This window comes from Scyliorhinus canicula, chromosome 21, assembly GCF_902713615.1.
Source record: "Scyliorhinus canicula chromosome 21, sScyCan1.1, whole genome shotgun sequence".
In the NCBI taxonomy this organism is placed as follows: Eukaryota; Metazoa; Chordata; class Chondrichthyes; order Carcharhiniformes; family Scyliorhinidae; genus Scyliorhinus; species Scyliorhinus canicula.
Window position 1 is genome coordinate 27,239,469 of NC_052166.1, and position 14,763 is coordinate 27,254,231.

The 14,763-nt window shown below is 47.2% G+C and overlaps 1 protein-coding gene across 5 annotated transcripts in view; it reads left to right on the forward strand.

The window, feature by feature from the left end:
• brinp1 (bone morphogenetic protein/retinoic acid inducible neural-specific 1) overlaps nt 1-14,763 on the forward strand; it is a 405,294-nt gene that overhangs the window by 11,180 nt on the left and 379,351 nt on the right. The window contains exon 1 of one of the 5 annotated variants that reach the window (XM_038782648.1): nt 4,281-4,301. The exons of the other annotated variants lie outside the window; for them this stretch is intronic. The gene's annotated coding sequence lies outside the window, so the exon portion shown is untranslated. Of the gene's footprint in view, nt 1-4,280; nt 4,302-14,763 lie in introns of those variants that run through there. 5 annotated transcript variants of the gene reach the window in all.

A 14,763-nucleotide genomic window follows, 5' to 3' on the forward strand; every position in this document is an offset into this window, starting at 1 on the left:
TTCTTCATACGGAGGATGGTTCCAATACGAAGTGGAGTTTAATTGTTATTTTGAAAGAGAATTAGATCCTTGGCTGTAAAAAGAAGAATATTAAAGGATATGGGGAGATTAGACATTAGACATCCCAAAGCACTTTATATGCAATGAAGCACTTTGAGCGCAATCATTGATGTAATGTAGAAAACACAGCAGATAGCTTATGCAGAGGAAGGTCACTCAAACAGCAATGTTAAGACTTAATTTCTTTCAAAGGGAATCCTTATAACCTTCACTTACTCCTGGCTTACAACTCCGCAAAAAGAGCTGAAAATTTCCAGATGTCCTTCGCCAAGTACTCCAAGCATGGTACTGCTGCTGCTGTGGTGTTGGCAATTTCAGCTTGGACAATTATGTTTAGTTAACATTAGATAGCAGATAACCAGTATAATTTTCACAACTGAGGCCGCACAGTCTGCATGGGCCACCTCCAATCACCGTGACTACCGTGGTACAGCTATCCCGCCATATTGCACCAGTTTTAGTATCCGTTTAGTTCTCTGTTTAGTTTTAATAGCCATTCGTCCTCTAGAAAGAGTATCACTGTGTCTTATGTTTTGGAAAAGTGTTCTTGGAATGCAAGTAACGACAAAGCTGCACTGACTGTTCTATTTTATGCTCCCACCTTCATCTCTTAGACAGCTACAGCCAGTTATTTTAAGTGACACGAGGGTACCACATCTCTTTCTTATCCGCAGGTTGCAATGGGCTGAGATCATTCCACATTTGGTATTTATATGGCACATTTAAAACTTGGAATAAAATGCCCCACTGTGTTTCACAAAAGCGTAATCAGACTGAAAGTGGGCCCCCAGCCAAAAGAGACATTGCAAGGGGTGATTAAAAGCTTAGTCAAACAGGTGATTTTTAAGGAATGTCTTTGAAGGAGGATTGGGAAGTGGAGAACCGAGGGGAAAATAATTCCAAAATATAAGGCCACCATTAAACGTGCAACTACAGCTAGCTCAACCTGTTTGCATTGTCATTGGTTGTCCTCCCAAGTCTGGGTGATCTAAATTCTGCTCTGCTAAATAATTAAAATGGATAGGGCTGACATCTGACAAAAGCTGTTTGCCCACTAATAGTTCCAGCAAATTTAGATCAGGAGAGTTCCTGTTAAATAATCATGCAGAGGTGACGTTAAGTAAAACACCAATTAAAGAAAAATGGCAAATTAGACACAATGAGATATCCGATTACCAGATTCTGACACCTATTAAAAAAGCGGAATAAGGGAGCTCCATGGTGAATTATGATCCATGTAGAGTTGCACAGACCATCTTGATGTTAATATTTTCTTTTCTGTATTTTGCAATAACTTATGAATGTCTAAGAATTTGGGGGGCTGGATTGGGTGTAACTTGAACTTTGCATAATGGGTGGGGTGAAAATGGTCACCATTATCAGCAATCCCTGATTTTCCTATCCACCGAGCCCAATGGAGTAGTGATGCTGTGACATACCCACATTGTTCATTGCTTTCCTTGATGACATCTTCCTCTCAAAATTTGTTTCCAGTGCCTGACTTGGGCAAGGAAAGCCCTCCAATCTGATGCAGGCTTTTGAATTCTGCAAGCAAGTGTCCACTCCCACAAGGCGATTTCCCAACAAATGGTGGGAGCTTCTGCGTGTCAGGCAAATAGGGCTAACCCTGGAAATTTGAACGTGATTAGACCTGGTTGAAATTCTGATCGATCATTTTTTTCACCCCCAATATTTGCCCAAGCACAAAATGTAGGGGAAAAAAAAGGGCTTGCATTTATATAGCACTTTCAGAACCAGTTATCTCAAAGCACTTTACAGCCAATTAAATACTTTTGAAGTGTAGTCACTGTTGTAGTTCAGCCAATTTGTGCACAGCAAGCTCCCACAAACAGCAACTGATAACGATTAGATAAGTTTTTGGGATGTTGATTGAGCTATAAATATTGGACAGGACCCTGGGAATGCCTCCATTGCTGTTCTTTGAAATTGTACCGTGGGGGCTTTTGCACCCACTGGAGAGGGCAGGAATGGGCCTCGGTTTAACGTCTCATCCAAGAGATGGTACCTCCAAGAATCCTTCAGAATTCCCGAACTTTTTTATTTCTGGATTCTGTGCTCGGGCAAAAACAGAGGTGAAAAACTAATAAACCAAAATTTCAACCTGGCTGAACCATGCTGGAAATTTGGAGTACACCAAGTTTACATCATGTGCCAAAGCTCCCAGCATGAGGAACGACGGGCATTAGGAGATTGCTTTACTGGAAGTGTGAACTTGCCTGCAGGATTTTGGCTCATGTGTTTTTGTCAAGGGGACCGATGCATTGGTATCCAAAGGGACTTGGATGTCCTTTTTCGTGCGTTACTAAAAGCTAGATTGCTGGTCTAGCCAATAAGTGGGAAAGCCAGTGATATTTTGGCCTTCATCGCAAGGGGATTTGAATATAAGAATAAAGATGTCTTGCTGCAATTGTACTGAGCCTTGGTGAGGCCTCACCTGGAGTAGTGTGTACAGTTTTGGTCTCCTTATCTAAGGAAGGATATACTTGCCATAGAGGGCATGCGGCAGAGGTTCACAAAACCAATCACTGGGATGGCAGGATAGTCTTATAAAGAGAGATTGAGGAAAGTGAGCCTGTATTTGTCTCTGTATTGAGTATTGAGTTTCAAAGAATGCGAGGTGATCTCATTGACACTTACATAATTCTTACAGTGTGTGAAAGGATGTGCAGAGTCTGCACGTTCTCCCCGTGTCTGCGTGGGTTTCCTCCGGGTGCTCCGGTTCCCTCCCTCAGTCCAAAGGCATGCAGGTTAGGTGGACTGGCCATGATAAATTGCCCTTAGTGACCAAAAAGGTTGGGTTATTGGGTTTCGGGGATGGGGTGGAAGTGGGTCGGTGCAGACTCAATGGGCCGAATGGCCTCCTTTTGCATTGTATGTTCTATGATGAATGGAGGTAAGATGTTTCCCTTGAGTCTAGAACCAAGGGACCAGGTCTCAGAGTAAGAGACAGATCATTTAAGACTGAGGTGAGGAGGAATTTCTTTACTCACAGGGTCGCGAATCATTGGAATTCTCTCCTGTAGAAGCTGAATCATTCAGCATGTTCCAGACAGAAATCACGCGATTTCTGGAGATGAGTGACACCAAGGGATAGGAAGTAACATGCAAAATGTGGCATTGAGGTAGATGATGTAAGTGAATGGTGGAGAGCCTGCTGGATGGACTGAATGGGCTACTCCAGGGGTGGGCAAACTTTTCCGTGCAAGGGCCACATTCAGAAATTCACAATTTTAAAGGGCCGCATAGTATATTAAGTGAAATAATTAATATTTTAAATAGCCAAAATAAAAGGTCTTTAATGAAAAAAAAGCACATTTATTTGAAAAACAAAGTAACTCAGTAAGTAACAGAACAATGTCAATGAGAATGATGCATCTGACTGCAGTCATTTACCAGTTTGTTGAAATCAGGTGTCAAGTTGCTTGTGCTGATCCTTAACACTGACAGAAGCACAGCCTAGCCGAGTCAACGATAAAAACGCGCATAGTGGGGTGGATGTGGGGCTGCCTTATTGGTCGGCTTAGTTGGGTGTGAGACCAATAGGAGTCCAGGTTACAAACAATAATAAGGCTTATTGTTTGTAACCTGGACTCCTATTGGTCGCACACCCAACTAAACCGACCAATGAGACAGCCCCACACATCCACCCCACTAAGCACGTTTTTATGCGGCCCGTCAATGAGGTGCCCGGAATCATAACCAGCATTTTTGAAAAGCCGCTGGGGAAAAGCCGCTGAAGTAAATGCGCTTATTGAATAAGCGCATTTACTTCAGCGGCTTTCCCCCGGCGGTGTTTCAAAAATGCCGGTTATGATTCCGGGCACCTCATTGACGGGCTGCATAAAAACCATTGTCGGGCCGCATGCGGCCCGCGGGCCGTAGTTTGCCCACCCCAGGGCTACTCCTTTTCCAATGAAAGGCGTTGGGGTGAAATTGTCTGTTGTTAGATTCCGTATGCATGGTTTGATTCCTATATCAACATCATAATGTTAAGTGCGATAAGGGAGCTTAATAAAAAACAAATTCCATTATCTGTGTCATGACGCACAGTGTCAACCTAACATTTGTGTTCAAGCATTTGCAGTGGCTGCTTGAACCTGCAACGTCTCTGCAGAGCAGGCATGAGCAAAGACGATACCCACAGTAGGATCTTTGTATTTCAATAGCTGTAATAATCGGAGAACCTGGTCTTGTTCCGTCTGCAATACAACTTTCCTCAGGTAAACCTGCTTGCTCTCAACACATTATGAAAATCTTGGCTTTCCTTGCAGTGACAGAGAATATTGCCTGATTAGTACATTCAGTAAAAGGGAATCTTTACATTCATGTCCTTTATGCCACATTTTCATACTTCAAAGCAAAATGCAGTCAGTGTCAATGCAAACGAGATTCTATCTAGTCGAGTGCTACTGAGGTGATTTGACCGCTAGTTTTTTTTGTTTGTGTTTTGTCCTCAAATCATTTTTTTGCATCAGTGGTTACTTCCGTGGAGATGAAATGAGAAACCACCTTGATGGGTAATGGCATCGGAGCCAGGCTGTTACTGTGGAACGTTGCCAGACTTAAAATAGCCCTGGGTTCAGTGGGCCTACCGTCACTGGGTTGGCATTATGTAGTGCTTTGAAATCAAGAGGATGGCAGCTATCCAGTGAGTTAATTATTCAGGTTCGCAGTTCATTCAGATTCAATGCTATTTTCTTGCACACCTTTCTCGGCGGGTAAAAACAAACCCAGACGTATGCCAAAAAAAGTGGTATGTATTCTTGTAATGTAGAGTTTGCCGAGTTCCTTCAACCAATCAGCTCAGAGAATTTATTCACGCACCTTAAAATTGGCTGTCGTGCACCATTCATCCATGTCCCCTTCAAATCTTCCACAGCATTCAACTTGATCAATCCCTCCTCCCTCCTCCCTCCTCTGCTTCCTCTGATAGAGAGAACTGTTATCAACTGGTTCCAATGCTTCTTGCCTCAATAGAGCCAGCCGGGCTCCAACACCACAATCTCCTCCTGCCTCCCTGCAGGCTTACCCGATGATCACCAGGCCCAACCATTTTGTTCTTCCCTACATACTGTGGTTTGTACTCCTTTGCGAATAGAAGATTAAGGAGTGCTCTATTTGAGGTGTTTAAAGTTATTAAAGAATTTGATGGTGTAGATTAAAGGCGAGATGATTTTGTTGTATTAATGTCACTGAATAGTAATCAAAAGAACCAGGCTCGGGTGACAAGTGTTCAAATCTCACCCTGGGAGCTGGCGGAATTTAAATTCAATTAATAAATCTGGAATTATAGAGCAAGTGCCAGAAATGGTGCCATGAAACTGTTGTTGTAAAAGCCCGTTTGGTTCATTAGTGCTCTTTCGGGAAGGAAATCTGCTGTTTGTACCCAGTCTGGCCGACATGTGACTCCGGACCCACAGCAATGTGGATGACTCTTAACTGCCCTCAGAAATGCAAAGCCACCCAGTTCAAGGGCGATGAGGGACAGGCAGCAAATGCCAGCTTTGTCAGCGACGGCCACTATTTCCAAAACTATTTCCACCAGTGGTGACATCCAGAACAAGGAGGCATTACTTTACAATTAGAGCCAGGGTCTTCAGCAGTCATGTGAGAAAGAGCATTTTCACTTAAAGAGAAGTGGAAATCTGGAATTCCGCTCTCAAAATGTCGGGAGGTATTTTCCGGCCATCCCTGTCGGTGGAATGCCAAAACTGCAATCGATAGATTTTTACTTGGTCAGGGTAATGGAGGGTTTGAAAACAAAGTAGGAAAATGGAGTTCAGATACAGATCAGCCATGATCTAATTGAAGGGGCAACGTTCAGGAGGCTGAATGGCCTACTCCTGGTCATGGCGGGATACTCTGGTTGATTCATGGCGGTGCGCCGTTCGCTGGTGCCGGGATTCTTCCTCCCCGCCGCTTGTCAATGGGATTTCCCATTGAAAACTCACTTCATGTCACCGGGAAACCCACAGGTGGAGACATGCTGCTGGCGGGAAAAGTGAATCTCAACGACCGGAGAAGTCATACCCATATTTTCCGAAGTTATGGGAATGGATTATTCGTCCCGGCACGGCAGATTTGGTTCAGCGCCAGATTTGATTCAGCATGACGGCAGGATGCTCAGTTCCGCCGGCTGGTGAATGGGGTTTCCCATTTTGGGGCAGTCCCATGCCGTTGAGAAATCCCCGGGCTGCCGGCAAAATGGAGAATCCCAATGGTGGAGAATCCAGCCCAAGGAGTCAGTTTCTTAACACTTGGCTTGATGTCTTCAAACCCACACTGCAGGACGTTTTGAGCCAAAGGCTTTACTTTTAAATGCGTGCCTCTCACTAATACTGTAAAATTAGATAGAACCATATTAAGAGTAAAGATTGCATCAATTATTATTTGTGATGTTATGGATAGCACCAGCACAGTGATAACAGTTACTGTAAAAATGGTACGCTGTTCACTCATGTGTTTTATGTAAAATGGAATACAGAGGTAGTCTGTTAGTTTTCATCTGGCACCGATAATATATTTATCGGACTACGTTCAGAAGCACAGGAGAGGTATATAAGGCAGACCTCTAGCACTGTTCCTGGTGTAGAACAGAATTGCATAGCTTAGGTATTTTTAAATCTGGGATAATGGTGCTGTTCTGTGGGGAAATATTCCTTTGTGAGCGTAACTATACGTTGTAGGGTTTGTGTGAGAACCTTTGCCTTTGATATGTTGTTTTGTCTGTGATTGTTTCCTGGAGGCCGAACTTGGAGTTTATCGTTACCTTGATTAGTTCAACTTACTCTTTCCCTTTGCAGAGTCCCATCCCACACTGTCAGCCTGAGTGCTCTGCATTTTTCTCATTGCCCACCACTCTGTTTTTTTTAATTTGAAGTACCCAATTCATTTTTTTTCCCAATTAAGGTGCGGAATGACCTACTCCTGCTCCTATTTTCTCCATGAAGGTGGTGGCGAACTTTCTTCTTGAACTGCTGCAGTCTGTGTGGTGATGGTACTTCCACAGTAGAGAGTTTCAGGCTTTTGTCCCAGAGACAATAAAGGAATAGCAATACATGCCCAAGTTGTCAGGATGTGTAACTTGGGTGGAAATTTGCAGTTGATGGTCATCCCACTCACTTTTGAATTCATTGACTGGACTTGCTATGTCACAGGCAATGTCAAAACCTGGTGCCCATTCCTAATTGCCCTCGAGAAGGTGATGGTGAACTACCTTAATGAATGTGACTGAGTGGCTTGCTGAACCATTCAGTGCATAGACGAGTGGCTTGCTGAACCATTCAGTGCATAGACGAGTGGCTTGCTGAACCATTCAGTGCATAGACGAGTGGCTTGCTGAACCATTCAGTGCATAGACGAGTGGCTTAATGAACCATTCAGTGCATAGACGAGTGGCTTGCTGAACCATTCAGTGCATAGACGAGTCAAGCACTTGCTGTTGGTCTGGATTCATATTTAGGCCAGACAGGGTAAGGACGACAGATTGCCTTATCGGAAGAACATCAGTGAACCAGATGGGATTTTACAACAATCCAGGTGATTAAGGGCCACCATTATTGATACTAACTTTTTATTCCAGACTTATATAATTAATTGAATTTAAACCCCCCTGCTGCTGTGCTCGGATTTATTCACACTGGGTCCAATTCTAACTCACTCAACCTTCAAAATCACTCAATTCACTTACACTGAGTTAAAATCGGGTCCATAGTCTTCGGGTTATAAATCGAGGCCTCTGGATTACTCGTCCCTAGTCCAGCAACATAACTTCAATGCTACTGTACCTGTAGCCCTTGTGTTTCTCGATGGTGGATGCTGAGGGGTTTGGGTTCAAGTTATAATGCTACATACCACCTCTCCATTCAGTCAAAGCCTTTATCACAGCATTGATTCATGCCCTTTGCTGTCGGCCTATTTCATCCCCTTTATTACCTCTTGAAGTATTTTAGAGATTGCCCATCCGCATACACTATACCCCATACACCGCACTTATCTGTCCCCTTCTCTGTATCTGCCTGAAGCATTGTGGAGATATTGCCAAAGCTTGTGACGATTCACGTTCATAATTTATGCTGTTCATGAGCTGTGAGAGCATTTTAACGATGCTGTGAATAATCATCGTTATGTATTACAAATACTATAATTTCGTTCCAGATTGTGTTACTCATTTAGCTTTCATTACTGTGTCTAAGAGGGTTCAATATGAGAAACCAATGAATTTTCAGCTCAAGTGTCTAGACATGGTGCTTGAACCACTATAAGTGTGGACACGCTTGACAGACCAATTTGTCTTCATCCTGACCATCATTTTCACATGCTCATATTGCAAAGAATTCAACCATTTTCTAGACGGTAAAGTATTTTGGCAGGTTCACAGAAATTCCTGCACATACATCAGGGAAGGTTGTACTGCACTTAAACAACTCATTTTCTAAATAAATTAGGCGACAGCTGCAGATGCAAAGGTCAGAAATCCCAGTTTAACAGAGGGTCTCATCAGCCAGGAGCCTCTGTCATTGATACTGATGGAATGCTGGGATCAGAGAATGTTTCCATCATTTTGATAAAACTGTCGGGAACCCAGACTCTTATGGGTGCATTTGTATGCTGCAGTGAGCTCGTTCAGTGAGAGGGACGGAGGAAGTAATGGGAGAAGCAGTGATGATTGGCAGTCCTAGTTTCAGCTCAAGTCTGGTGGCAGCACGGTGGCGCAGTGGGTTAGCCCTGCTGCCTCACAGTGCCCAGGTTCCATCCCGGCACTGGGTCACTGTCAGTGTGGAGTTTGCACATTCTCCCCATGTTTGCATGGATTTCACCCCCACAACCCAAAGATGTGCAGGCTAGGTGGATTAGAACATAGAACATAGAACAGTACAGCACAGAACAGGCCCTTCGGCCCTCAATGTTGTGCCGAGCCATGATCACCCTACTCAAACCCACGTATCCACCCTATACCCATAACCCAACAACCCCCCCCTTAACCTTACTTTTATTAGGACACTATGGGCAATTTAGCATGGCCAATCCACCTAACCCGCACATCTTTGGACTGTGGGAGGAAACCGGAGCACCCGGAGGAAACCCACGCACACACGGGGAGGACGTGCAGACTCCACACAGACAGTGACCCAGCCGGGAATTGAACCTGGGACCCTGGAGCTGTGAAGCATTTATGCTAACCACCATGCTACCCTGCTGCCCTAATTAGCCACGCTGAATTGGAAAAACTGAATCGGGTGCACTCAATTCAATTTTTAAAAACTCTGGCTCCGGCTCCAGTCTTGGCCCGGCCAAGGTCCTTTCCCTGTCCCGGCCTCAGCACGAGATCAGGGGCGGAATTCTCCGACCCCACAATCGCCCGGGGCCGGTGTCAATCCCGCCCCCGTCGTGTCCCGAATTCTCCGCCCCCCCGAGATTCGGCAGGGGCGGGAATCACGCCGCGCCGGTCAGCGGGCCCCCCCCGTGCCTGTCGGGGGCCCCCGCAGCGATTCTCCGGCCCGCGATGGGCCAAAGTCCCGCCGCTGACAGGCCTCTCCCGCCAGCGTGGTTTAAACTATCTACCTGACCGGCGGGATTGGCGGCGCGTGCGGGCTGCGGGATCCTGGGGGGAGGCGTGGCGATCTGACCCCAGGGGGTGCCCCCACGGTGGCCTGGCCCGCGATCGGGGCCCACTGATCGGCGGGTGGGCCTGTGCCGTGGGGGCACTCTCTTTCTTATGCCTCCACCATGGCCTTCACCATGGCGGAGGCAGGAGAGACCCCCTCCCCTGCGCATGTGTCGGGATGACGTCAGCAGCCGCTGACGCTCCGGCGCATGCGCGGACTTACGCTGGCCGGCGAAGTCCTTTCGGCCCCGTCTGGCATGGCACCAAAGGCCGTTCACGCCAGCCGACGGAATGGGAACCACTCCGGCGCGAGCCTAGCCCCTCAATGTGAGGGCTTGGCCCATTCTCCGCACCATTTGGGGCAGCCCGACGCAGAAGTGGTTCACCAGTACCGCCGGGTAGGGGAGAATCCCGGCCCAGAAGTGGCCCGCCCACTTCCTTGTAAAAAGAAGTTGAGCTTATCGAGTAAGCGCCAGCTTCCGTCACATGGCTGTCCAGGCCTGAGCTCCCGCATGGCCTCCATGTCCACAGGCAACTGAGCTATGACGTGGCTTTTATACCTATGCCCACAGGCTATCAATGCATGGAATAATGTGATTCTCAGCGGATTTATGTGCACTTTACTCCACTTCTTGGCTGGACTTGAGTTAAACCAAGAAACTGTTTGTTCCATCAGATGTAGTCACTAATTTGATGGCAATTCGCCTGATGTCATGGCCAACATTTAGAAACATGGAAAGTAGGAGCAGGAGGAGGCCATTCGGCCCTTCGAGCCTGCTCTGCCATTCATTATGATCATTGCTGATCATTCAACTCAGTAACCTTTTCCTACTTTCCCCCCATTTCCTTTGATCTCTTTAGCCCCAAGAGCCATATCAAACTCCTTCCTGAAACCACACAATGTTTTGGCCCCAACTACTTTCTGTGGTAGTGAATTCCACAGCCTCAAAACTGTCTGGGTGAAGATAGTTTTCCTCATCTCAGTCCTTAATGGTTTACCCACTATCCTTCGACTGTGACCCCTGGTTCTGGACTGCCCAGCCATCTGTAACATCCTTCCTGCATCTACCCTTTAGTGTCCTGTTACCCCTCAAGCAACTCCACAAAATAACATTCTTTTGCTGTTTGTAGGAGCTTTCTCTGTCCATATTTTTTTTGTTGATTCAATCTTGGGATGTGACCGTTATTACTCTCTGAGTTGCTTGCTAGGTCATTTCAGAGGGCAGTTCACAGTCAACCACATTAGTGTGGACCTGGAATCAGTATAGGCAGGACCAGGGAATGGCAGCCAATCTCCTATACTGAAAGACATCAGTGAACCAGATAGATTTCTGTAACAATCCAGCCGTTTTGAAATCATTATTAATAAAACTAGCATTTTAAGTAAATTGCCACATTTTCTGCAGTACAACAGTGATTGTATTTCGAAAAACACTGGGCGAAATTCTCCCATCGGGAGATGAAGTGCCAATGCCGGAGTGAAAACTGGAGTGTTTCACTCTGGCGTCGGAGGCCGCTCCCCGCCCCCTATTCTCCCACCCCCAGGGGGCTAGGAGCGGCGCAGCGTCAATTACACATGCCGGGCATGCGGCGCCGCATAGATTACACGGCCGGCGTTGCGTAAGTGACATCACCCGCGCATGTGCAGGTTGGCCGGCGCCAACCCGCGCATGCGCGGTTGCAATCCTCCCCGCAGGCGCCCGCAAAACATGGAGGATTGATCTTGCGGGGCGGCGGAGGAAAGGAGCACGTCCTTTAGAGACGCCGGCCCGCCAATCGGTGGGAACCGATCGTGGGCCAGACCCCTACTGAGCGTGGTGCTCGATCCTCCCGCCCCCTCCCCCCACAGGCCGCACACGCAGCGTTCGCGCGCTGTTCACGCCGGCAGCGACCAGGTGCGGTTGGCGCCGGCGTGAACCCGTCGGATTGGGCAGGCCGCTCGGCCCATTTGGGCCGGAGAATCGCCGCTCGCCTGCTACAAACGGCAAGCTGCGATTCTTCGAGCGTCGTGTCGTGAAACGCGGCACGCCGATTTGGGGGGGGTGGTGGGAGAATCGCGTGCGGGTGCCAGGGCGGCGTGGCGGGAATCGCCCCGGCACTCCCATGATTCTCCCACCCGGCATGGGGGTCGGACAGGTGCGCCCACTTTATTTGGCGTGAAGCCCTTTGGGACATCCTGAGGCTGTGAAAAACACTGTAGTAATATAAATTATTCCTCAATTGTTAATGTTCAAAGAGGAGTCCTCCCAGGGCACTGGCCAACATTCTCCATCAGCTGACAACTTTATAGCAGCAATGTGACTGCTTGCACAATCTCGTTGTTCCAAAATGGCTGCTGAATTTGGCCCTCAGAGCAGCAGGAAGCTCAAGAACATTTCATTTGTTGTGCAAAGCACTTGGGTATGTTTCAATGATTTGATCAGGTGCTATATAAATGCTAATCTTTCTTTTTGCACACATGGCCTGCGCAGAAAAAGCTGCCACATTTTTGGCCCATCGGGGGACAGCTGGAATCTCGCTGTGTGCTGTTTGTAAATTCTGGTTGCACGGATCAGACAATGATGTGATCTGACTCATTTAATAACCCTTAAGTGAAGAAAAGTAGAATTTCCCCTAATTTAGTCTGTGATTGACGTTTATAACAATTTAATTTGGGATTGGACCCAATGCTAATTAGCAATCCCGACAGGCATCCAAAACCGTTAGGAACAACAGCTTTGTGATTAATCTAGAGAAACACTGTGCTGACATGGAGATTTTGTTAATTAGTTAAAGTTCTGGAGGATGGTAGGAAGGATAGGAAAAGAAGGCAACTGAGAAATATAAGTTGTCCTTTCTACCTCTACTGTCAAGTTAGTTACGATCAAGAGAGCTGGAAGTGAACTGGCTTCTCTCCATCCAACCTCATCTGGCCCGGAGACCGGAGAATCCCGCCCGAGGTCAATAGGCATCTCCATTGTCTGCGGCTCGCTAGTGGCGTTCTTGCAAAGGGCAGGGCGAAATTTTATTTTGTGAGGATATGTATGCCATTTCCAGATGCATTTAACTATTTAAGCTGTGGGCAATGAGGAGCCAAAAAAACACCACTTTCTGGAGTCAAAGTAAAAGTAAATTTATGAACCACAAAAGCCAAGAAAATAGTAAAAACACGTCAAGCATTTGGACCTCATTTAACCATTCGGTCCAATGTATCCATACACAAACACTCTTGTATCAGAGATAAGAGGAGTTAGAGTACAATGAATAATGCAAAATAATATACGGTCAAGGATCATTTATTGTCCTTGAAGCATAGATTTTAACAGCTGCGACTGATTTAGGTTAACTGGTTTCTTGGATGTGGTTAGATGTAAAAGATGCGCAGAAGATGTGTGTCCTCTTGTTAAAGGCTTTCTGGACACCACCCATCAATCTCTCTGTTGTGGCTGGCAGCCTTACCTTGAAATACTTCACCTATTGTGTATTTCTCAGAGGATTTGGCCATTATTCCAATCTCCAGCAATTTGCATTTTTAATGTCTCTTCCTGAGTCAGTTGCGAGTTTTGATGGGTGTCTGGATTATAGGAAATGTCTCTCTCTTCACACTCCCTTGAGGGTGATGTATTTGTTTCTCAGCTTCACCTTGGAATGTGGCCTTTCATTTTAACCAGTTTGATATGTCTCAGTTTAAATTGCAGAGGTTACAGTAAGTTCAAAGTTCAAGAATCATGGGCGGGATTCTCCGACCCCCCGCCGGGTCGAAGAATCGCCAGGGGGCGGCGTGAATCCGGCCTCCGCCGGTTGCAGAATTCTCCGGCGCCGGGGATTTGGCGGGGCAGGAATCACGCCGCGCCAGTTGGCAGCCGCTGGCAGTGGCCCCCCGGTGATTCTCCAGCCCACGATGGGCCAAGTGGCTGCCCGTTTACGGCTGGTCCCGCCGGCATAAATTACAACAGATACTTACCGGCAGGATCTGGCTCCGCGGGCGGCCTCTGGGGTCCTCTGGAGGGGTAGGGGGGGGGGAGGGGGGTGGGGGGTGCGCAGGGAGGATCTGGCCCCGGGGGGTGCCCCCCACGGTGGCCTGGCCCGCGATCGGAGCCCACTGACGGGCCAGTGCGTGGGGGCACTTTATTCCTCCGCGTCGGCCGCTGTGACAGTCCTAAATGGCCGACGCAGAGATGAACCCCCCCCTGCGCATGCACTGGGATGACCCTCCAACTCTCAGCCGAGCTCCTGAAGGTGTGGAGGATTCTGCATATTCAGGGCGACCTGATTCCGGAGTGGTTCACGCCACTCCTTCGCGCTGGAGTTGCCCGTCTCGCCGGTTCGTGAAGAATCCCGCCCATATTTTCAAAAATAAGGGCACATAGTCTGCTAATGCTTTGTACAAAGCATTTGAATCATGTGGTACCATTTGTCATGTGCACGTAGCTCCATTTGTTGACAGTGTCACTGAAGGCCACATGGATGTTGTTCTCTTTTGGAGATGATTGCCTCTGTCGGTTGAATCAATCCGACTGCATGTCTTGATATCCCCAGAGGCATTGCAGAGGCTTTGTAACAGGGTTTCTGCTTTTCTCTACCCAGTGACTGCACTTGATAAAATCTGGCAACAAAGTGCTTTGGAATCTCCATATGAATGCAAACCTAAGTGTAGGTAAATAGTGTGTACAATCTGGAGAACTTGTGGTGCAATAAGGAAGAGCATAAGACCATCGGAAATAGATGCAGGAATAGGCTATTCAGCCCCTCTAGCCTGCTCCACTATTTAATACGATCATGACTGATCTAACTCATACTAATCCACTTTCCACACCTTATCTCTGTTAATTCCCCGACTGATTAAAAACCTATCGATCTCAGCCTTGACTGCTGTTGCTGTAGTTGGCTGGATGGCTGGTGTGGATGAGATTGATGCCAACAGCATGGAGTTTAATCCCCGTTCTGGGCTGGGTTGGTTTTGGGGCCTGCCTCCTTGCCCTAGCTGTGGTGGAGGTACTAGCATTTTGAACTGGACTACCTTTGGACAGAGAACTGAAGAAGTGTGTGCTGCAGAAACATGGGGCGGCATTCTCCCCTACCCGGCGTGACGGAGG